This window comes from Panicum virgatum, chromosome 2K, assembly GCF_016808335.1.
Source record: "Panicum virgatum strain AP13 chromosome 2K, P.virgatum_v5, whole genome shotgun sequence".
Lineage (NCBI taxonomy): Eukaryota > Viridiplantae > Streptophyta > Magnoliopsida > Poales > Poaceae > Panicum > Panicum virgatum.
This window is the reverse complement of record NC_053137.1, coordinates 26105632-26128531: the sequence shown is the minus strand read 5'-3', so window position 1 is coordinate 26128531 and position 22900 is coordinate 26105632.

Sequence of the window (22900 nt, the reverse complement as noted above, 5' to 3'; positions counted from 1 at the left end):
ACTCCGCAGGCAGGTCAAGAACATAAGCATTATCATTAATCTTGGTTAGCACCTTAAAAGGACCAGCAGCACGAGGCATCAATTTAGAACGACGCAAAGTAGGAAAACGATCCTTTCGCAAATGCAACCAAACCATATCACTTGGTTCAAAAGTAACATGTTTTCTTCCTTTACTACCAGCAACCTGATACTTAGCATTAGTAGCAGCAATGTTTTGTTGTGTTTGTTCATGGAGGTTAAGCATGTGTTCAACATGTGCAACAGCATCTATATGTGGGGCGCCCTCAGCATCAAGCGAAAACAAATCAATAGGCGCCCGAGGAATGTAACCATAAACAATCTGAAAAGGGCACATCTTTGTAGAAGAATGTGTTGCACGATTGTACGCAAATTCAATATGGGGCAAACAATCTTCCCAACGTTTCAAATTTTTGTCTAAAACAGCCCTAAGCATGGTTGACAAAGTTCTATTAACCACCTCAGTTTGTCCATCAGTCTGAGGGTGACAAGTTGTGCTAAACAACAATTTAGTTCCCAATTTATTCCAAAGTGATCTCCAAAAATGACTGAGAAACTTAGCATCACGATCTGAGACTATTGTATTCGGAATACCATGCAAACGAATAATCTCTCGAAAGAACAATTCAACAACACTGCTAGCATCATCAGTCTTATGACATGGTATAAAATGAGCCATTTTGGAGAATCTATCAACAACCACGAAAATGCTATCCCTCCCCTTCTTAGTTCTAGGCAATCCCAAAACAAAGTCCATAGAAATATCAAGCCAGGGGGAAGTAGGGACAGGCAAAGGCATATACAAACCATGGTTGTTCAGTCGTGACATAGCTTTCTAACAAGTAGTGCAGCGGGCAACAAGGCGCTCGACATCACGACGCATCCGGGGCCAAAAGAAGTGGGCGGCTAGCACCTCATGCGTCTTGTAGACGCCAAAGTGTCCGATGAGACCGCCTCCGTGTGCTTCCTGTAACAACAAAAGACGAACCGAGCTTGCTGGAACACACAGCTTGTTAGTGCGAAACAGGAACCCATCCTGCATGTGAAATTTGCCCCATGGTTTGCCATTCATACAATGAGCTAAGATATCTTTAAAATCAGCATCGTTGACATATTGATCTTTCACAGTTTGCAAGCCAAAGATTTTAAAATCTAGCTGTGAGAGCATGGTATATCTACGAGACAAAGCATCGGCAATGACATTTTCCTTCCCGTTCTTGTGTTTAATGATGTAAGGAAAGGACTCAATGAATTCTACCCAGTTTGCATGACGACGGTTCAGATTTGTTTGGGTACGAATATGTTTCAAAGCCTCATGATCAGAATGGATTATAAACTCGCGATGCCAAAGATAGTGCTGCCATGTTTGCAAAGTGCGAACTAAAGCATAAAGCTCCTTATCATAAGTAGAATATCTCAGACTAGCACCGTTTAATTTCTCACTAAAATAAGCAACCGGTTTTCCTTCTTGTAACAAAACAGCACCTAGCCCAATACCGCTAGCATCACATTCAAGTTCAAACACTTTATTAAAATCAGGCAATTGCAAGAGGGGAGCATGTGTTAACTTATCTTTCAAAGTGTTGAACGCTACCTCCTGCGAGTCGCCCCAAGCAAATGGCACACCTTTCTTTGTAAGCTCGTGCAAAGGGGCTGCAATGGAGCTGAAATCACGGACAAACCGACGGTAAAATCCTGCAAGTCCAAGAAAGCTCCGAATCTGTGTGACCGTCGTCGGTGTAGGCCATTCCCGAATGGCATCGATCTTGCTGCTGTCCACCTCAATGCCCTGTGGAGTAACAACATAGCCAAGAAACGAGACACGTTGTGTGCAAAAGATGCATTTTTCTATGTTGCCAAACAAATGAGCAGCACGCAACACATCAAAAACAGCACGCAGATGTTCTAAATGTTCTTGCGTAGACTTGCTGTAAATCAGGATATCATCAAAATAGACAACAACGAACAATCCTATGAAAGGCCTTAGAACTTCATTCATTAAGCGCATAAAGGTACTGGGAGCATTAGTCAATCCAAACGGCATAACCAACCATTCATATAACCCAAATTTCGTTTTAAAAGCCGTTTTCCATTCATCACCCAGTTTCATTCTAATCTGGTGGTAACCACTACGCAAATCAATCTTAGTGAAAATAATGGCACCACTAAGCTCATCTAGCATATCATCAAGGCGTGGTATAGGATATCGATAACGAATGGTGATGTTATTAATAGCACGACAGTCTACACACATACGCCATGATCCATCTTTCTTTGGAACAAGTAACACAGGAACTGAGCAAGGGCTAAGAGACTCACGGATGTAACCCTTGTCGAGCAACGCCTGTACCTGGCGCTGGATCTCCTTTGTCTCATCCGGATTTGTACGGTACGGTGCGCGGTTCAGAAGCTGTGCGCCTGGAATGAGATCGATCTGGTGCTCAATACCACGGAGTGGTGGAAGACCCGGTGGCAAGTCCTTGGGAAAGACATCAGCGTACTCCTGCAAAAGGTTAGCAACCACAGGGGTAATATCCAAAGACGGTGCATCATCGAGTGAAACGAGCACACTAGAGCATACAAGTGCATAGCAGGGCAAATGAGCATCGCGGAGATCATCAAAATCAGCACGTGTAGCAAATAAAACAGGAGCATTCAACTTGATTTCAGAATTAGAGGGCGATGGTGATGGTTCAAGTTGTTTAGCATCCCTAGCAGCTCGAGCAAGATCATCTTTAACAATTTGTTCAGGTGTCATTGGATGTATAATTATTTTCTGACCCTTAAACATGAAAGAATAATGATTCGAACGACCATGATGCAAGCTATCAGTATTGTATTGCCAAGGTCTACCAAGTAACAAAGAGCATGCTTCCATGGGAATAACATCACAATCGACAAAATCAGAATAAGCACCCATGGAGAAAGGGACACGCACCGACTGTGTTACTCTAATTTTTCCACCATCATTAAGCCACTGAATGTGATATGGATTCGGATGCTTATGAGTGGGTAATGACAACTTCTCGACCAGCACAGTACTCGCCAAGTTGTTGCAGCTGCCGCTGTCGATGATGATGCGAATCGACCGCTCCTGCACAACGCCCTTTGTATGGAACAGAGTGTGTCGCTGATTTTTCTCGGGCTGGACGACCTGTGTACTAAGAACACGCTGCACAACAAGATTTTCATACCTATCTGCATCGCCCGGGGTGACATGTACCTCCTCATTAGCTGCATGGTCAGTGGCAAGCATAGCATGTCGAGTTTCTTCGGAATCACTTTCAGAAGAGTACTCACCATTGTCACGGATAAGCAAGGTACGCTTGTTTGGGCAGTCCCGAATCATGTGCCCAAATCCTTTGCAACGATGGCACTGAATATCCCGTGTACGTCCTTTGGAAGGAACAGCGCCTGTGGGAGAGGGTGCTGCAGGTTTGGCCGACCCCTCGCGTGGTGTACTGCTGGTCGTGGATGATGCAGGTAGAGCAGGCGCTGAGCTGGTTGCCGGGCTTCTTCCTGCAAAAGAGTTAGGATATGTCTTCGAACGGCGTCCCTGCACTTCACGTTCAGCTTTGCAAGCATATGCAAACAATGTGGTCATATCAGAATATTCTTTATAATCAAGGATGTCCTGAATTTCGCGGTTCAAACCACCACGAAAACGAGCCATAGCAGCGTCGTCTGTCTCAAACAAACCACAACGAATCATACCTTTTTGTAACTCCTGATAATAGTCCTCAACAGACTGTTGACCTTGTCGAAAGCACTGCATTTTTTCAAGCAAATCTCGTGCATAATATGAAGGGACAAATCTGTGTCGCATGGCAGCTTTTAATTGAGTCCAAGTGGTGGGAGTGGGATGTTTTTGTTTATATTCACGCCACCAAATTAAAGCAAAATCAGTAAATTCACTAATAGCAGCTTTAACTTGAGAATTAACAGGAATATCATGGCATGAAAATTTCTGGTCGACCTCTAGTTCCCAATCAAGATATGCAGCAGGATCATATTTGCCATTAAAGGACGGAATTTTAAATTTAATCTTAGCAAATGAGTCATTATGTTGATGACGTACCACACGGCGGGCGCGACCGGTGCGAGTACCCTCTTCCTGTTCCGTGTCACCACCATAATCCTTCTGCAACTCTGTGATCGATGTGGACAATGTGTCGAGCCGTGCCACGATGGTGTCGAGCGTGGTCTTAGCGGCCATCTGAGCGAGGTCGAGCTGATCGAACCTCTCGGTCGATGATGTGATCGTCGAGTCAAGCCGTTCATGCATCGTCTTCATGTCCGCGGCCAGTCCATCAACTCGTGTCCGCATGTCCTGCAGCTTTTCATCCGCCGTGCCTTCGTCTCCTGCCATAGTTAGCGCAAACACAAAAACAAAACCAACGACAAAAAGGGTCTAAGGCGCTCACAGTAGTGCTATTATCAAATTCTTATCCGTTCTTACCACGCACACAGGGGCGAACTGCAACCAACCGGTGGAACTCGCGAAAGATTGGAGGAGCGATTGCCTGTAGAAACAAAATCTGCTCGTCGTAGAAATATATGGAGTTTTGGGTAGGCTGCACTCAGATCAAGGATTAGCACAATCAAACAATAATGCAAAGTTGAATTATAGTGCTAAACTTGTGCAAAGTTGCTGGAGACAAAGTGCAAAGTCGGAGCAAGGTTAGTAGGAGGATAACAAAGGAAATCAGAGAAAGGATATGCTGCCTGTTTCTGTCTTTGTCCCCCTTTTTTTTCCTGTTTTTTTTTCTTTTTTTTCAGAGAAACTCACAAACTGATTATATGAACAAAATAATACAAAAGAGCAAGTCACCACACACACTTTTTCTGGAAGGGTAGGGGTAGTCCGGTAAAAAAAGATACTCCCTCTCTCTCTCTCAAGAGTGAGCCGAGATCAGCCAATATGAGGCAACCTATTTTTTGGTGGTGTGCATTCCTACTTTGTTTTCCTTTTTTTTGATTGCTTTCCTTTTTTTTTGACTTTCCAAAACACACAAGGCAGCGGAGGGTGATCAGGGGCAGGTCGGCGCAATCCAGGGGCAGGCGCGATCCAGAAGAAAGGCTGGCACGTGGGGGATGGCGAGCGGCAGAGAGATGGTGGCGGCGCTAGGGTTAGAAGAGAAGAAAAACAAAGATAGAACACAAAGTAACCAGCAACAATTGAACGCGTAAGCACACAAATTCAACAATGCAAATTATTGAAAGAAAGTGCAAGGCTCAAAAGGTGCTGGGACAAGGATCTAACCTGATAATTTTTTTTTGGGTTTTGTGTACTGTAGGTAATGGAAAAACACTCGATAAACTCACCGATCAACCTGGAAAGCTGATACCACTTGATAGAGCCGGAGTGCCCGATCTTTCAGTGAGTGGGGATAAATTCGACTTGGCGGAAGATGACCCTCACGATCCGACTACGACGAGCGAACCCGAAGCGCCAATGCAATCGCTGAACCAACTCCCTGTGGTTACCGACCTTGTTGATGCAAGATCAGCCTGATCACGAAGATCGTTTCCTGTCCGCAATCGAAGAATGAACAAGAAAAGGATGCGAGCAATCTGATTATCTCTCGAGGGTGGAGTTCTGAATACACGAGGACAGCGCTGATTTGTGCGTGTTCAAGAGTAGCTAAAGCTAGATGTAAAACAAAACTCCAGTCTGAATTGAAAAGAAACCTCTCTCTAAATAGGGGAAGAGGGGGCGCAGCCCCTAGGGAAGGACGGCCAGGAGATGGGGGCGCCGCCCCTGGCGTCTAGGGCAAAGGGGAAGGGCGCAGCCCTAGGCGCCCACACAAGGGCCTCTCTTGGGCCAGCTTCTATTCTTCTGGGCCTTCATTCTTCAGTAGCATGACGAAGTTCAGTTCTCTTGCACGGGCCCGAGTGATTGGCCCAGAAGGTGGCACCTGTGGTGGAGGTGCATCTGGAGGCGCTGGAGAAGGTGCTGCTGGTGTAGACGTACTTGTGGTGTCCTCATCACACGGTGCTTAGGTTAAATAGCCTTCTTTGATCAAATGAGACATGGTGTCATGTTTGATCAATGAACTGTTGGAGTTATTACGATCATACACTTTGGAGGTACATCTTTCGTGGACTAATGCTTGCAGGAAAACTTTCAAAATCAATGGGCTATGTCCTCAAGCTCAAATCCCATTGGAGATAAATCAAGGCCTAAGACATGCTTCAAAAAAAAATTGCATGGCACGCAAGCGAGGCACAGATCACCTTTCAAGGTCCACTATGAGTATATTGCAATAATGCCCTTTGTTTATGTTCATGCAGTTTTATCACAGCCTTTATCTAGCTTTGTTGAAAAGATAAAAAAATAAAAATTGGTGATTTATAATAATAATAAAACTTTTCAAATAATAAAAAATCTCTCTCAAAAAAATAATAACAATGAAATATTTTGACACCGTTTTTTGACACGTGTCAAGGTGATTAGAAATGTGGAGGAGGAAGCTGCCGATTCGAAAGAAACCAAAGATGTGCAGTGCCAAGATCGGTCGATGGAATAGCACGATGTGAAAGAAGAGGTTACCGATTTCAAAGAAACCAAAACATGCCTTAACTCCTGGATTAGAGTCAGCAGATGGGCTGGAGGAATATTCCAAGAAGATGCTGGTCTACGTTGTTTTTCAGAAAGGGAAGAAGTCTAGATTTTATTGGAATTCTGATGATTCAGTTGTAATTTAGAGATAGTTTATTTTAGGAAGTCTTTACTTTTTGGTCAAGTAATATGTTTGCCATAATCGGCTAGGACTTGTTAGCGTAGACTATATATATCAGTTGTACGGGACCGGAAAAAGTTGATACACATCAAATACAACAACCCTTTACAATTTCCTGGCAATTTACTTTTTTGTCGGCGACTTCGCTATTCTTTTTCGGCGAGTTCTTTCAAGTCGATCAAGGATGTCTCACATTCGAGCGACTTGATTTGCTGATAAATTTCGTTTTACCGAGTATATCTGAGCTTTAGCTTCCGGATGTATTGCTGTGGCTTCGTTCAGATCTATTCAAAAGTTATCGAATTTATCTAGGCTTTGATCTCGGGCGTATCGCTGTTTTCTCGTTTAGATTTATTCACAATTTGTTGATATTTGCTAGATTTATAGATTTTTCCTGTGTTTTTGGCTGTTATCAAACTTATCCGTCTCGAAACACCTGCAAATCAGCTATAGAATCTGTAATAATATCATAATATTGTAAAAGCCAAATTGGATCTGTTTTTGAGCTTTATCAGGTGGCATTATTTAAGTTGTACATTCGCAACTTTTATATTATTACACACATGCAATCGGCTCCTCCCTACTGATTTGTCGTTTTCCATATCAGCCGACTTGCTGATATGTTTGCTCTTTTACGCTCGCATTAAATATTTTTTTGTCGCTTTCTCTATCGGCAAAGCTTGCCGATACGCCTACACGAGAGTTATTCGGAATTCCAGCCGATACGATCTTAAATTTAATATTTATCCTTTCCTTGTCAATTGCAGGTCAAATTGACTGGCACGCTAGGTTGACTTTCTGAAGCTTGGCGAACACTTGCCCTCAGATTTCATTGTGTTGTTTTTTGCGTCAACACATCTTTTGGCATGCTCGATGGGACAGAAGCTTCAACATGACAAAACCCGTAGATGGATCTAGTGTCAACAAGGATGAATTTTGCTTCCATAGAATCGGCTGTAGCAGCAGCTCTGTTGGCTCAAAATAGCCTGCCAGAAGTAAGCAACAGTCAGGCGTCAATGCAAACCTTTCATATGCCCAAATGAATATTAGTTCCGCAAGCGCATAGAATCACCATTGTAGCACTTCCATGCGAAGATGTCCCAGTTGGCGCGGACGAAAGAGGTGAGTGTGAGTTCCTATGCGGAGTCGAGCTCGGCCCCGATCAAGGCGGTCTTGTCAGGGTGGTCGTCGCTGAGGACGATCGCCTTCATCTGGCTATCAGGGTGCAGCTGGGACCCTAATGCTAGGTTGTTGGAAGGTTTTTGGAGCTGATCCTTTGCGTGGGTCTTTGCCGCCTGGGCGACAAAGGCCTGGTTGCTGCTCCTCTCCATGGCTTCGGCGGTGTTAATGTTCTCCGTCTCACAGGAATGAGATGTCTGGATGTCGCCACGGATGGAAAGAATTCCGTTCGGAGCCGGCATCTTCAGGAGAAGATACGTGTGATTTGGGATTACCATGAACTTGGCGAGAGCTGGTCTCCCAAGAATGGCGTGGTAGGAGGTCTCGCATGGTGGCACCTCGAAGATAATGGACTCCGTGCGGTAGTTGTCCCGAGTGCCGAAGGTAACCGGGTGGGTGACATTGCCGACAGAAGTCGAGCCGGCACCCGTAATGATGCCATAGAAGGCCTTGTCCGAGGGGACCAGCTTGGTCATGTCGAAGCCCATGTCCTCCGGGGTCTTGGCGAAGATGATGTTGAGGGCGCTGCCTCCATCGATGAGCACCCTGGCCAGACGGATCTGGCGGATCATCGGGTTTACCAGGACGGGGTAAGCACCCGGCCTGGGTAGATGTACCCAGTGGTCGCGTCAATCGAAGGTGATCGGGATCTCTGACCAGAGGAGGGGCTCAACCGTGTGCCTGAACACCGAGTTGACATCACGGTTGTGTAGCTTGATGCTGCGCCGGCAGGACGGCGCACTGGAGCCTCCGAAGATGATGTTGACCACCCGTTGCTCCTCCTGGAAGGTGCCGGGTGATATGTTGCCTTACTGATTGTCCTAGTCTCGCCTGGGCGAGCGATTTCTGTGGCCGCGGCCACGGGAGCTTCTGGAGCTGCCCGGCCTTTCGCGGTCGTCGAGCCTGGGTCGCTTTGGCTCTTCTGGGGCAACACTATTGGATAGGGCACGGCCCTCGCATGCCATGTGGTTTGCGTCCTTGTGCCAGGGGCACTTGGCGTCAAGGAGCCTGTCGAGCTTTTCCTAGTCGAGGGAGGTGCGCTGCTGGGGCCGATCAGCGACGGCGACGGTGTTGTCGGGGCTGTGCTTGCGCTCGCGAGCCTTGGACAACTCGGCGCGATCGCGGTTCTTGCCGTGCCATGGAGGACAATCACCACCTGGACGCGCCGGGTCGCCGTCCCTTTGGCGAGGACGGTTGACGGGGTTGCGGCGGTCCTTGTGGCGACGGTGTGCGCGCTCGGCGTCCTCCATGTCGGCATGTTTGTTGACGATGGCCATCATGTCGGAGACGGTCTTGGGATTGTTCTCGAACATCTTCCTCCATAGTTCGTACTATGGAGGCTGTTGGTGCCTACCAACATCACCACCGGGAAAGCAGCAATGACGCCCGCAGACGCAAATTTTGGGGTGGCAGTATTTCATGAACCACGAATAAATCCATAAGCGCACGGAATACCGCTGTAGCATTTTACCCGGGAGTATACCGGGGTGTCATTTATATTTCCGCAGGGAAGGCGGTGAGTTAAGAGATATAGACTAATTGATGAACTTTATCTACATTGGATACTCTCATGCATAAACAGGGGCAAGATATATAACATGGTAGGAGGTAGTGTGACACACTCACAAACTACCCTCTTGGATAAATAAAAGAAAAGATAAAAGGTGTTCTAGGCTGGGAGCAAGGCAGAAGTTAGAGCTCGAGTCAACTGTGCTAGGCTAGCTATATCTATACTATCTCATTGGTTAGATCATCAGATATTAAAGTACACAACAGGGAGACCGCTATCGAAGCAACAGGAGGAGCCCGCACACCCCGGCGGCTTTATGTACCTCCTACCCCCCATACCGAACATGGAGGATTACTCGGGCTCGGACAGAGATGTCACCACCTACCGGCTACATCTACAAACCGAGGGTATAGTTGACATCCAGCAACTCTTAGCTAATCTAGACACCATGTCTACACTAGTAAGGGATACTCTAGTGTCCCGCGCGGAGCCCCCAACTTTCGGATGGATAGACATCACACTAGAGCAAACATACGAATATTGGAGCAGTTGATAGAGTTCTAAGCACGATATGTTAACCATCTCAAGCACAGGGCGATCATGTAATGCAAGCATTGAACAATAACGCAACCATATCAAGAAGCATATATCCGATAACTGTTGACGGTCCTTAAGTGTCATATCAAGAACCATATCAAGAAGCATATATCTGATAACCGTCAACTCTTGCAGCATTTTACCGAAAATAATCACCAAACTTAGATTTCGGGCTTTGTTGACGGTCGTTAAGTGTCATATCTGACCATCAACTCTGGCAAAGAACAATGCCCAAAACAAACACCAAACTAGAGATAGGAGTTTAATACTAATCATTTCCACAAGTTTTGGTGAATCACTGATTTCAGGAGACCGTGTCTGCATAAGGAGGGAAACCATACTCAAATGAAGCCAAAAGTACATTTCAGGGCATGCTACATGAGCATGGGAATTAGAGGGCCCACATCCAGAAGCAAATTAGCTCAAGCCCAAGAGAAAACACACTTCTGACAAATCAGAGGCAGATAAAAGGATCCAAGGGCCAAATGACATACCAAACCAACATAACTTCAGGGGAACACAAAGGAGCAACACTAGGGCCCACCTATTAGTTGTCCAGAGGAAGGAGAACCCGAGGGGGGCCCATTCGGGGTCGGCCGACCACCTGGGTCGCCCGAACCACTACTGGGCCCAATGAGGCCCATCTTTCTCCCGCAAATTCCCACAGTGTTTCCTACGCCGGCACCGGGTGGTACCACCTCGAAAGATCACCCAATGTTCCACCCTTGGAGAGATATATAAGGAGAGGAGAGCCCCCAATTGAAGACTCACAACAAGAGAGGTGGAAGAGCTCCACTCCAAGGCTTAAGCCTAGTAATTAGAAAATAGGCAGAGAGTGAGGGGTAGTTCGGAGGGCCGCCGGCATGTCGGCGCTCTTCTCCGGCCTTGTACCTCGACTGATGCTTCCTTTCTTAAGTATTCGTGATCTTCTATGGTAGTTAGCCTTTTAGTAAAGTTAGTTTTATTCTTTATTTGCTTGCGGGATCATCGTCTGTCCTCGTGACGGGTAATCTAGTGTGATGGCTCGAGTCGTGGACGGAGTCGTGACTAGAGTAGTAATCGGTAGCGTAGACGTGGTGTCTAGGCTAGAGGTTACCTTTGTTTGCATACCTTCTCCATGGTCTGTCAGGGTAGGCGGTAGGTGGTGATAGCCCTGTCCATCCCTTGTAGTCCCCCATGTGAGGGTTGGGTGTAGAGCTAATGGCCGGATACTCTTGGCAGACCAGGAGTAAGCCGGTGCTCGAAGTGAGCAAGTAGAGGTAGAACCTATCTTACTAGAACTTTAAGCCATAGGAATCCTCTCTATCCTCGCCTACCTACCTCTTGTTTGTCCTTGGATGAACTTGTTAGAAGGTTAGTACCTCCGTTCCCCGTGGAAATACGATACCCTTGAATACTCACGGGTGAAGTGCTACAATGGTATCTCCGTACGCTTGCAGTTTATTCTGTGAACGTTAAGAAATACCAACAAGCATTTCTGGCACCGTTGCCGGGGAATGGTTGCCGTATTGCCTTTGAATCTAGTTCGTCCTCGTATATTTTCAAAACAAAAAAAACATTTTCTTTTTCTTTAGCTCTACCTTCACCCCTGCTACCCATTCAAGTCTCTTATCTTTTTGCTTTTCTTATCTCTACCTCTACCCCCGCTACCCTTGGAAGGTTATCCTCGTACACACCTTTCGCCCTTCGGGATGAGTCTTTAGAACCATCCTCTCTGGACTTAGTTCATCATCTGGCTACGAGATTCACCCTCATGCCTTACCGATCGAATCGAGTGAAATAAATTCACATTCATATCCTCGATTATCGATCGATGCCAATCAAATCAAGTGAATCAAAGTTCATTTCTTAATCCTTGATTTTGATTGATGCTCAATAGAAGTTATGATCACCCTTCCTATCAAATGAACTTCTATTGGAAGCTTAGGATGGATTGCTTTGCCACCATGTTCATCTTTCATGAAATGTGAGGCTTTCCACCTAAGGAGGGTTTGAGTTGAAAGAAATTCATTTCCCTCATGATCCGAACTCGGAATTGTTCATTTGGCCCACAGAGTTACACATCCTCTTTCACTATGGGGCCATGAACATTCCTGAGTTTCTCTATCCGGAGATCAAGCTACTCACTCCATGAGCATGAAGTTTCTTCACAAAAGTCATGCTCGTCCTTGACATCACTGAGATCTTTTGTCCTTTGCACCAAGTCGCTACGAGTCTTACGATCTTTGTAGGGTTTCCAATCATAGACTCCCTTTATGATGGTTGTAGTTGGATTTGCTTATCATAATATCTTTGGAGGGCTTGTAGTGGTATTTGTGCACTAACCTTGTAGCTTGAATGACGATAAATCAATAAATGGTGTTGAAGCTAGGAACTACATCATCATTGATAGCTGCGGGATGAATCCCCATGGTCAAGCTTGCGACCATAAACAAAGCACTACCGGGAGATAGCCGGATAATCTTAAAAAAAAGAATCTTTCTCCTAAATAATAAAAGCAAGAACATGCTTTTAAGCATAGTATGCACCTTCGGGTATTCTTGGTCCTAACCATTTTAGGTGATGATTAAGAAGAACAGGGGACAATGCCCGAGAACATAAGGACTGGATCAGCTGAACACTTTGATGCTCTTTGGAGTGGGAACACACTCAAAAGGAGACCCCGGCATTACACACTTGACTTTCAGACAAAAGTCCAAGTGTGAGGGAAATCGCATAGCGTCACGCTACAAGTTCCAGCCATCCAAAGGAGTATCCTTGTTTCAAGAAGGTGTCAGCCCTGGCTTGCTTGAAAAAAAAAGAGAGGTGAAAAAAAAGAAAAAAAGAAGAGAGATATAAAAAATAAAAAAAAAAGAAAAAAGAAAAAAATAAAGAGAAAGAAAATGAAAGAGAGAAAGGAAGAAGGAAAGAGTGGGAGAGAGCCGGCAACCTTCACATAAAACTCCATCCAGTCTTGGCTCCACACACTCAAGCAGCTCACGCACGCATACAATCAAGAAAATGCTTCGCTTCCTTTCCAGGCCTTTGCTGCCCCACTCAACATGCCATCGCCGTAGCAATTCCCAGATATCCATCGTATATGCTAACGATAAGTAGGGTAAGAAAAGGTAAGATTCACCAATCCCTTACTCATATTTATCTCCATAGAACTTGATCATGCAAAAGTCTTGCTTCCTTGCCTACGTTCGTATGCTCTAGTTTGGATGCATTGGCGCAATACATCCATAGGATTTTTAAATTAAGCATGGTGCTTAGGTTAAAAATCCTTCTTTAATCAAATTCGGCATAGTGTTGAATTTTGGTTAATGAACTTTGTAGTAATACTACCGTAAACTTTGGATGCATATCTATTGTGGACTAACCCCTGCAGGGAAACTTTTCGAATTTGATGGGTAAAGTCCTCAAGTTCATGCAGGAGATAATGCAAGGCCCTCTCTGCGCTTCGAATAATTAAATTTGCATAACATGCAAGGGAGGCATAAATCACATTTCATTGTACACCATGTCAAACGCCCCTTTGTTTTGTTCATGCAATTTTTTTTATCCTAGCCATGCTTGAGTCCAGATGAAAAGGTAAAATTGGTGAATAAAAGGGACAAAAAAATTCTAATAAAGGAATCTCTCTCTCTCAAAAAAGGAGAAATTTGATGAAACAAATTGATGGCAAGCATTTTGGGATCCATGCTAGCTTAATCTTTTGAACCTAATTTTCCTTGAAGCATGGATGTGTACAACAAATCTAAAAAAAATCATATCAAAATTCTTTATACATTCCTAGAGTATTTGTTGTCCACTAACAATTTGCAGGAAGGCAAATGAACAACCAAGGAGCAACGTACAGTAACTCCATCATCCACACAACGCTCCTTTATCCCATGGAAAGACAGATGCATGAGGAACCAAGCTGAACAAATGCAAAGCTTTGATTCATGTATATGAAGCTTAACTCTTGCATTTTTGTTCCACGCTAGGTGAGTTCTTAAGGTTAGTATCCCGCACACCTCATGTATCCTCATTCATGTCTCCATCCTGCTAAGTTACCCATCATGTCCACTTTGCCATCCCAAGAATACAAAAAAATATAAATAATAATAATAATAATAAATATAAAAAAAATTGGTGCTTCAAGCACTTCTCGTTTTTTTCATTAAATAAAGCGTAGACTCCCCGGTGTTCGAAACCGGTAGAGTCGTTGTTTGTTTCCACTTTTGTATTTGAATAAAGCAGGTACAAGAATAAGTGTGGGGGGAGATCTCTCCAAATCACCAATTGCAAACATGTCCGAGATCTCTCCTCTAAATATGGTGCACAACATCGATGATCCAACACGCTGAAGAACAGGACGGAAGGAACCCAGGGAGGGATGGTCGAACCCTTGGTTCGACCAAGCCACCACTGACTCCCTTCGTTTCACGCTTCTTCCTTCTTCAACGATGGTATGTGCAACTCACCCTTCACAAACTCCCTCAAACTCCCTAAGTTCTTGAGTTTAAATAATTTCTTTGCTGATCATAAAAACTAAACTCAATGAACCTTGCTAATCCTCCCTATGCACTCCATGCTCTTCCATGAATAATCTTGCATACTCTTTATTCCTCGCTTTCTTTCTAGTTCTTGTGAGCAAATATCTTCATAGGGAACCCATGCTATCTAAGTAATTGACTAATGTGGTATGATTGGATGAATGGAACCACGCTCTTCTTTGCAAAGTACTTGGGATTTCTTTTCAAAAAAAATCGTCAATAGCTTGTCTCCTCAAATTAATGAAAATTCGTACCAAAGCCAAAGTTAGATTTTCCTGCTCAAACCTTCATATGCAGTTTGTCTTTGCTTTGAGTTTTGTCAAATTCATTGACCCTTGGTAGAGACATGTCATATTCTCATGATCAAGATCACGTACACGTCCACTCATATGCTATTCTTCTACGCTGAAGATAGCAAAACATTGTCATGCACCCACAAAATAAAACTCCATGACATACCATGACTCTTTCTCTCTAAAGTGACCATAAAGAATGTGGGCTATGCAAAAAAAAAGAAATGAAAGATGCATACCCAAAGAAGTATGCCACATTCTCAAAAGGCATGTAAAAAAATGAAAAAAAGAGAGAGAAAGATGCATACCCAAAGAAGGTATGCCACATGCCCGCAAGGCATGTCAAAAAAAAGAAAAGAAAAGAGAAAGATAGTCCACATCCATGGAAAATAAAGAGGAGAGAGGGATCATGCAAAGGAGTTCATCCACCCTTGACCGAAAAAAATTCCCACACACTTGCACATCTTGATCAGATTGTATGACTTGTTTCTGCTTGGATCTTGTTTTTGACTTAACAATATAAGCAAAGCAAACATGCATCTTTACTCCTACCCTGAGCTCCACATAAGTCTGATTAGATGATAGGAGAAAAGAAGGCAACAACTTTGCCTTGGTGGGGATCCAAAACAAAAAAAAGAGCGATTCGAGAGAATAATTTGAGGAGCAAGTCTATTCTTTTATTTCAAAAATATAAAACCCAAGTTTCCGAGCAAGCAGAGCTAGGAACCTGAATTCTGCATCGTTCCATTCTTCAATTACCCAAGAAAGCATGGTAGACACTCAAAAGTTCACAGAATTTGAAAGAAGCTTGGAATAACTTGTATGCAGGTTTCATAAAAAGGAGTTGCATCCACCTTAGTCCTTCAACCTTTGCTCGAGGACGAGCAAAGGACTAAGTGTGGGGGTGTTGTTGACGGACGTTAAGTGTCATATCTGACCATCAACTCTGGCAAAGAAAAATGCCCAAAACAAACACCAAACTAGAGATAGGAGTTTAATACTAATCATTTCCACAAGTTTTGGTGAATCACTGATTTCAGGAGACCGTGTCTGCATAAGGAGGGAAACCATACTCAAATGAAGCCAAAAGTACATTTCAGAGCATGCTACATGAACATGGGAATTAGAGGGCCCACATCCAGAAGCAAATCAGCTCAAGCCCAAGAGAAAACACACTTCCGACAAATCAGAGGCAGATACATGGATCCAAGGGCCAAATGACATACCAAACCAACATAACTTCAGGAGAACACAAAGGAGCAACACCAGGGCCCACCTGTCCAGAGGAAGGAGGGCCCGAGGGGGGCCCATTCGGGGTCGGCTGACCTCCTGGGTCGCCCGAACCACTACTGGGCCCAATGAGGCCCATCTTTCTCCTGCAAATTCCCATCGTGTTTCCTACGCCGGCTCCGGGTGGTACCACCTCGAAAGATCACCCAATGTTCCACCCTTGGAGAGCTATATAAGGAGAGGAGAGCCCCCAATTGAAGACACACAACAAGAGAGGAGGAAGAGCTCCACTCCAAGGCTTAGGCCTAGTAATTAGAAAATAGGGAGAGATTGAGGGGTAGTTCGGAGGGGCGCCGGCATGTCGGCGCTCTTCTCCAGCCTTGTACCTCGACGGATGCTTCCTTTCTTAAGTAAGTATTCGTGATCTTCTATGGTAGTTAGTCTTTTAGTAAAGTTAGTTTTATTCTTTATTTGCTTGCGGAATCATCGTCTGTCCTCGTGACGGGTGCTCTAGTCTGATGGCTCAAGTTGTGGACGGAGTCGGGGCTAGAGTAGTAATCGGTAGTGTAGACGTTGTGTCTAGTCAAAAGGTTACCTTTGTTTGCATACCATCTCCATGGTCTGTCGGGGTAGGCGGCATGTGGTGATAGCCCTGTCCGTCCCTGTAGTCCCCCACGTGAGGGTTGGGTGTAGAGCTAATAGCCGGATACTCTTGGCAGACCAGGAGTAAGCCGGTGCCCGAAGTGAGCAAGTAGAGGTAGAACCTATCTTACTAGAACTCTAAGCTATAGGAATCCTCTCTATCCTTGCCTACCTACCTCTTGTTTGTCCTTGGACGAACTTGTTAGAAGGTTAGTACCTCCGTTCCCCGTGGAAATACGATACCCTTAAACACTCACGGGTGAAGTGCTGCAACGGTATCTCCGTACGCTTGCGGGTTATTCTGTGAACGTTAAGAAATACCAACAGGCTTATAACTAAACATTTCCACAAGTTTTGGTGAATTGTCATCTACAGGCACCAACATCTGCAAAAGAGGGAAAACACAAGTGAACACGAGGAAGAATGCACAAAAGATCATCACCGATACATGTCACTTACAAAGAGGGCCCACAAGTCAACCTGCCATAAAAGGATGAGGACGAGAGGCGGCCAGGTGGGGCCGGCCGACCCCCTGGGTCGGCCAAACCTGGCTGGCCTCCTGTCCAGGTGCACTTCGATGTGGCGTGCCCCCTACTCCTCCTGATCACCTTCCATATATGTATTTGGCGGGATCCGACCCTGAAGACTATAAAAGGAGGCTCCCTCCACCTCTCACAACACACACCATTTCATATGTGAAGGAGAAGGGTAGAGAGGCTCCACCTCTTTGTATCATTAGCCTAGGGAGTGTGTGAGGAAGGAGTACGGAGAAGAGCCGGACTTGTCGGCGTCTCTTCGGCTTTGTACCTCTATGGATACGATACAGTTGGAGTACACATCCGGGTTCTTCTATTTGGTGAGTTCTAGTTAAGTTATTCTTTTGTTCTCATTCGTTCGCGGGTTCATCGTCCATTCTCGTAGCAGATACTTTAGAAGAGGGCCCCTGATAAAGACGGGATAACCCTGCGCAACTCTAGAGCAGTAGTCAAAGGCATAGGCATGGTGTCTGGGCCCTAGATTACCTTTGTTTGTCTCAAACTCAGCTGGTATTGTGGGATAGACGGCAGGTGGTGACAGCCCTGTCCGTCCGCTATGGAGACAGTCTGCGTGGTTAGTGCACTCCCCCCCCCCCCCTGGGTGCGACATAGAGCGATACTGGAGGTCCCTAGCAGACCAGGGTCAGACCGGTGCCTGAAGTGAGCGAGTGAAAACATTAGTGTATCTTCCCTTGAACCCATCCTTAGATCAGAACCACACTACTATAAGGTCTCTCTATCTCTTATCTTCTTCGGGGTAATCTAGTTAGAAGAAAGTTATGCATCCGTTCCTCGTGGAAAATACGATACCCTGAATACTCCCGGGTGAAGTGCTACAACGGTATTTCCATGCGCTTGCGGACTTCTCTATAAGAGTTAAGAAATACTAACAAGCATTTCTGGCACCGTTGCTGGGGAGCAGTTGCCGTAGTTGTCTTCGAACCTAGTTGCTCGTGTATCCTTTATTTTCTTTTTATCCTTCTTCCATGGACACCATTTCTATCCACCAACTTTTGCACTAGTTCGTCCCATTTTGCATCGGGTTTTGTAGGGCAATCAAATGGTCCCGAATGCACCCAAATAGTACGAAACGCACCAAAACGGCAGTTTAGGGTCCAATGTGGTGGATTGGGTGTGTTCGTTGCGAAAAATTCTGATGTGACTTTGGGGCACGAACTTTTGCACTAGTTCGGTCCGTTTTGCACTGAGTTTCGTAAGGCAACCAAACGGTCCCGAATGCACCCAAATAGTACAAAACGCACCAAAACATCAGTTTAGGGTCTAATGGGGTGCATTGGGTGCGTTCATTGCGAAAAATTCCGACGCGATTTCGGGGCACGAACTTTTGCACTAGTTCGGTCCGTTTTGCACAGAGATTCGTAAGGCAATCCAATGGTCCCGAATGCAGCCAAATAGAACAAAACGCACCAAAACGTCAGTTTGGGCTCCAATTGGGGTGGATCGGGTGCGTTCGTTGCGAAAAAATTCCGACGCGACTTCGTGGCACGAACTTTTGCACTACTTCGGCCCGTTTTGCACCGAGTTTCGTAAGGCAACCAAATGGTCCCGAATGCATCTAAATAGTATGAAACGCACCAAAATGTCAGTTTAGGGTCCAATGTGGTGGACAGGGTGCATTCGTTGCGAAAAATTCCGACGCGACTTCGTGGCACGAACTTTTGCACTACTTCGGCCCGTTTTGTACCGAGTTTCGTAAGACAACCAAACGGTCCCGAATGAACCCAAATAGCATGAAACGCACCAAAACGTCAGTTTAGGGTCCAATGGGGTGGATTTGGTGCATTCGTTGCAAAAAATTCTGACGCGACTTCGTGGCACGACCTTTTGCACTAGCTCGGCCTGTTTTGCACCGAGTTTCTTAAGGCAACCAAATGGTCCCGAATGCACCCAAATAGTACTAAACGCACCAAAACATCAGTTTAGGGTCCAATGGGGTGGATTGGGTGCGTTCGTTGCGAAAAATTCCGACGCAATTTCGGGGCGCAAACTTTTGCACTAGTTTGGTCCATTTTGCACCGAGTTTCATAAGGCAACCAAACGGCCCCAAATGCACACAAATAGTACGAAACACCCCAAAACATCAGTTTAGGGTCCAATGGGGTGGATCGGGTGCGTTCGTTGCGAAAAATTCCGACGCGACTTTGTGGCACGAACTTTTGGACTAGTTCGGCCCGTTTTGCATCGGGTTTCGTAGGGCAATCAATTGGTCCCGAATGCACCCAAATAGAACGAAACGCACCAAAATGGCTGTTTAGGCTCCAATGTTGTGGATTGGGTGTGTTTGTTGCGAAAAATTCTGATGCGACTTTGGGGGACGAACTTTTGAACTAGTTTGGTCCGTTTTGCACCGAGTTTTGTAAGGCAACCAAATGGTCCTGAATGCGTCCAAATAGTACGAAACACACCAAAACGTCAGTTTAGGGTCCAATGGGGTGGATCGGGTGCATTCGTTCTGAAAAATTCCGACGCAACTTCGTGGCACAAACTTTTGCACTAGTTCGTCCCATTTTGCACCGAGTTTTGTAAGGCAATCAAATGGTCCCGAATGCAGCCAAATAGTACAAAACGCATCGAAACGTCAGTTTGGGCTCCAATTGGGGTGGATCGGGTGCGTTCGTTGCGAAAAATTCCGACGCAACTTCGTGGCACGAACTTTTGCACTAGTTCGGTCTGTTTTGCACCGAGTTTCGTAAGGCAACCAAATGGTCCTGAATGCATCTAAATAGTACGAAATGCACAAAATGTCAGTTTACGGTCCAATGGGGTGGATTGGGTGCATTCGTTGCGAAAAATTCCGACGCGACTTCGTGGCACGAACTTTTGCACTACTTCGGCCCGTTTTGCACAGACTTTCGTAAGGCAACCAAACGGTCCCGAATGCACCCAAATAGCACGAAACGCACCAAAACGTCAGTTTAGGGTCGAATGGGGTGGATTGGGTGCATTCGTTGCGAAAAATTCTGACGTGACTTTGTGGCACGAACTTTTGCACTAGCTCGGCCCGTTTTGCAACGAGTTTTGTAAGCCAACCAAACAGTCACAAATGCACACAAATAGTACAAAACGCACCAAAACGTCAGTTTATGGTGCAATGGGGTGGATCGAATGCGTTCATTGCGAAAAAATCCGACGCGACTTCGTGGCACAAACTTTTGCACTAGTTCGGCCCGTTTTCCACCGAGTTTTGTAAGGCAATCAAATGGTCCCGAACGCACCCAAATAGTACGAAACGCTCCAAAACATCAGTTTAGGGGTCCAATGGGGTGGATTGGGTGCGTTCATGCAAAAAATTCCGACGCGACTTCGTGGCACGAACTTTTGCACTAGTTCGGCCCGTTTTGCACCGAGTTTCGTAAGGCAACCAAACTGTCCCGAATGCACCCAAATAGAAAAAAACACACAAAAACGTCAGTTTATAGTGCGATGGGGTTGGATTGGATGCGTTCGTTGCGAAAAATTCCGACATGACTTCGTGGCACAAACTTTTGCACTACTTCGACCCGTTTTGCACCGAGTTTCGTAAGGCAAACAAACGGTCCCGAATGCACGCAAGTAGTACAAAACGCACCAAAACATCAGTTTAGGGTCTAATGGGGTGCATTGGGTGTGTTCGTTGCGAAAAATTCCGACGCGATTTCGGGGCGCAAACTTTTGCACTAGTTCGGTCCATTTTGCACCGAGTTTCGTAAGGCAATCAAATGGTCCCGAACGCAGCCAAATAGAAGAAAATGCACCAAAACGTCAGTTTGGGCTCCAATTGGGGTGGATCGGGTGCATTCGTTGCGAAAAATTCCGACGCGACTTCGTGGCACGAACTTTTGCACTACTTCGGCCCGTTTTGCACCGAGTTTTGTAAGGCAACCAAATGGTCCCGAATGCATCTAAATATTACGAAACGCACCAAAATGTCAATTTAGGGTCCAATGGGGTGGACAGGGTGCATTCGTTGCAAAAAATTCCGACGCGACTTCGTGGCACGAACTTTTGCACTACTTCGGCCCGTTTTGCACCGAGTTTCGTAAGACAACCAAACGGTCCCGAATGAACCCAAATAGCACGAAACGCACCAAAACATCAGTTTAGGGTCCAATGGGGTGGATTTGGTGCATTCGTTGCAAAAAATTCTGACGCGACTTCGTGGCACGACCTTTTGCACTAGCTCGGCCTGTTTTGCACCGAGTTTCATAAGGCAAATAAACGGTCCCGAATGCACCCAAATAGTACTAAACGCACCAAAACATCAGTTTAGGGTCCAATGGGGTGGATTGGGTGCGTTCGTTGCGAAAAATTCCGACGCGATTTCGGGGCGCAAACTTTTGCACTAGTTCGGTCCATTTTGCACCGAGTTTCGTAAGGCAACCAAACAGCCCCGAATGCACACAAATAGTACGAAATGCCCCAAAACATCAGTTTAGGGTACAATGTGGTGGATCGGGTGCATTCGTTGCGAAAAATTCCGACGCGACATTGTGTCACGAACTTTCGCACTACTTCGGCCCGTTTTGCACCGAGTTTCGTAAGGCAAGCAAATGGTCCCGAATGCATCTAAATAGTAAGAAACGCGACAAAATGTCAGTTTAGGGTCCAATCAGGTGGACAGGGTGCATTCGTTGCGAAAAATTACGACGCGACTTCGTGGCACGAACTTTTGCACTACTTCGCCCCGTTTTGCACCGAGTTTCGTAAGGCAACCAAATGGTCCCTAATGCATCTAAATAGTACGAAAACGCACCAAAAAGTCAGTTTAGGGTCCAATGGGGTGGACAGGGTGCATTCGTTCTGAAAAATTATGACGCGACTTCGTGGCACGAATTTTTGCACTACTTCGGCCCGTTTTGCACCGAGTTTCGTAAGACAACCAAACGGTCCCGAATGAACCCAAATAGCACGAAACGCACCAAAACGTCAGTTTATAGTCCAATGGGGTGGATTTGGTGCATTCGTTGCAAAAAAATTCTGACGTAACTTCGTGGCACGAACTTTTGCACTAGCTCGGCCCTTTTTGCACCAAGTTTCATAAGGCAACCAAATGGTCCCGAATGCACCCAAATAGTACAAAACGCACCAAAATGTCAGTTTAGGGTCTAATGGGGTGGAGTGGGTGCGTTCGTTGCGAAAAATTCCGACGCGACTTCGTGGCACGAACTTTTGCACTAGCTCGGCCTGTTTTGCACTGAGCTTCGTAAGGTACCAAACTGTCCCGAATGCACCCAAATAGTACGAAACGCACCAAAATGTCAGTTTACGGTGCAATAGGGTGATCGGATACGTTCGTTGTGAAAAATTCCGACGCGACTTCGTGGCACAAACTTTTGCACTACTTCGGCCCGTTTTGCTCCGAATTTCGTAAGGCAACCAAACGGTCCCGAATGCACCCAAATAGTACAAAACGCACCAAAACATTAGTTTAGGGTCCAATGTGGTGGATTGGGTGTGTTCATTGCGAAAAGTCCGATGCGACTTCGTGGCACGAACTTTTGCATTTGTTCGGTCCATTTTGCACCGAGTTTCGTAAGGCAACCAAACGGCCCCGAATGCACACAAATAATACGAAATGCCCCAAAACATCAGTTTAGGGTCCAATGTGTGAATCGGGTGCATTCGTGCG